The 2500-nt window shown below is 42.8% G+C and overlaps 2 non-coding genes across 2 annotated transcripts in view; both read right to left on the bottom strand.

Moving 5' to 3' along the window:
- Positions 1 to 172: 172 nt before the first annotated feature.
- LOC149093009 (5.8S ribosomal RNA) lies at positions 173 to 327 on the bottom strand. Its single transcript, XR_016200483.1, has one exon. It is a non-coding gene; the product is annotated as a 5.8S ribosomal RNA (ribosomal RNA).
- Positions 328 to 814: 487 nt separating this feature from the next.
- The window catches only part of LOC149093008 (small subunit ribosomal RNA), a 2170-nt gene continuing 484 nt past the window's right edge, over positions 815 to 2500 (bottom strand). Inside the window, exon 1 of the ribosomal RNA XR_016200375.1 lies at positions 815 to 2500. This exon is cut by the window's right edge and continues 484 nt beyond it. This is a non-coding gene — a ribosomal RNA (small subunit ribosomal RNA).

The following is a 2500-nucleotide window of genomic DNA, read 5'->3' as shown; positions in this document are numbered from 1 at the left end:
ACAAAATTTATCATGTGAAACAAGTAGATTTGAGATTCTCCTTACTAAATTGCAACGAATTGCAATTAAGAAAAGGAATAAAACATCAAGATTCATGCATATAAATATACAATCCTCTCAAAACAATGCATATATGGTAGTATGCAAGTGTTTTGTTGATTATTTTACATCTCAACTCTCAGACAGATGTGACCTCGGAAAAGACCCGAAAGCCGCAATGTGCGTTGGAAGCTCAAGTGCTCGGCGTGTCCTGCAATTCGCACCGATTATCGTAGCTAGCTACGTTCTTCATCGATTGGTAATTCGAGTGATCCACCGCTTGAAGATGTATCTTTGCCACCGTGGGACTTTTAATAAGTATCCTAAATCTGCATTGAGAGGGTTTGAAAACAATTGTATGCAGTTTATAAAAACCATAGTTGTCTTTACTTAGTTAGGCGAAGAAGTGTAAAACTTCCTTCTTTAAACCTTGCCGTCAGCATAAGCTGAAGACTTGATCAGGTACCAAGTATGTAGCAAGACAGGCTTTTCATTATAAACTACAATTGTTTTGCAAAAGAAATTATGGCTATCGTTAGATAACCCTCACTCTTTGTTGCATTGGATAATGAAAGATGGATGTATGAATGAACGAATGTAATGCAAATTAGAATCATGTTGCAATGGCTAAATGTTTGCAATAAACATTCACAATTGCGACTCTAATGCAAATACAATTCAATTGCATTCACCATATTAGCATCTACAATATCACTATGCAGAGTGTTTGATTGTTTGAAGGTTGTATTTCTCTTATAATAAGAGGGTAATACGTTAATGATCCTTCCGCAGGTTCACCTACGGAAACCTTGTTACGACTTTTACTTCCTCTAAATGATCAAGTTTGAACATCTTTCCAGCACAATCCGACCACTAGTTTCCCAATGGTCTGGATTGACCAGTCCGAAGTCCTCACTAAATCATTCAATCGGTAGTAGCGACGGGCGGTGTGTACAAAGGGCAGGGACGTAATCAACGCAAGCTAATGACTCACGCTTACTGGGAATTCCTCGTTCATGGGCAATAATTACAATGCCCAATCCCCATCACGAAATGGGTTCAAGCGGTTACCCACTCCTTTCGGAGCAGGAAACAGTATGCACGATGACCACTTCAGTGTAGCACGCGTGCGGCCCCGGACATCTAAGGGCATCACAGACCTGTTATTGCTCTGTTTCGTGCGGCTGCGAGCGCCGCTTGTCCCTCTAAGAAGTCCTTACAGTGCTACAGCATCCTTACCCTAGCCAATTCTGTAGGCTAATAGCAGCAGAGCCCTCAACAGCCGAAACCATCAAGAGATACTACCACCCACAGGTTGACTAAGGGGGAGTACTGCAGTGTAAACTGCAAGTCTATTTAGTAGGCTAGAGTCTCGTTCGTTATCGGAATTAACCAGACAAATCACTCCACCAACTAAGAACGGCCATGCACCACCACCCACTGAATCAAGAAAGAGCTCTCAATCTGTCAATCCTCTCAGTGTCCGGGCCGGGTGAGTTTTCCCGTGTTGAGTCAAATTAAGCCGCAAGCTCCACTCCTGGTGGTGCCCTTCCGTCAATTCCTTTAAGTTTCAGCTTTGCAACCATACTTCCCCCGGAACCCAAAAACTTTGGTTTCCCGGAAGCTTCCATTCGAGTCATGAAATTAGTTACTCAGAATGATCGCTGGTTGGCATCGTTTATGGTTAGAACTAGGGCGGTATCTGATCGCCTTCGAACCTCTAACTTTCGTTCTTGATTAATGAAAACATTCTTGGCAAATGCTTTCGCTGTAGTTTGTCTTGCGACGGTCCAAGAATTTCACCTCTAGCGCCGCAATACAAATGCCCCCGTCTGTCCCTCTTAATCATTACCTTGGATTCTTAAGACCAACAAAATAGAACCAAGGTCCTATTCCATTATTCCATGCAAGATCATTCAAGTTAAGGTAGTGGTACGCATCATATAGATGGTTGACCATACCGTTTTTAGGCACCTCTTTCGAGGTTTTGGACGCCTGCTTTGAGCACTCTGATTTTTTCAAGGTAAAAGTCTCGATCGCTTGAATCAACACTCGGTAAAGAGCATTGATAGCAAATATCGAGCAATTTTCTGTCTAAACACTATGAATGTAACCACCAGGAAAGAGGAATGAAGGTTCAAGCAAGCATCCGTAGACACAAGCAAGAAACCTAACATCACCATCTAACCCTTTAATCAGTGGACCCCATAGGTTCGACTGAAATCCAACTACGAGCTTTTTAACCGCAGCAACTTTAATATACGCTATTGGAGCTGGAATTACCGCGGCTGCTGGCACCAGACTTGCCCTCCAATAGATCCTCGTTAAAGGATTTAAATTGTACTCATTCCAATTACGGGGCCTCAATAGAGTCCCGTATTGTTATTTTTCGTCACTACATCCCCGTACTGGGATTGTGTAATTTGCGCGCCTGCTGCCTTCCTTAGATGTGGTAGCCGTT

This window comes from Tetranychus urticae, unplaced genomic scaffold (genome assembly GCF_039701765.1).
Source record: "Tetranychus urticae isolate SD_2017Ah unplaced genomic scaffold, NJAU_TeUrti_SD_1.0 Scaffold_4, whole genome shotgun sequence".
Classification (NCBI taxonomy): domain Eukaryota; kingdom Metazoa; phylum Arthropoda; class Arachnida; order Trombidiformes; family Tetranychidae; genus Tetranychus; species Tetranychus urticae.
The sequence above is the reverse complement of the archived record's forward strand: the minus strand, read 5'-3'. Positions and strand labels throughout refer to the sequence as shown.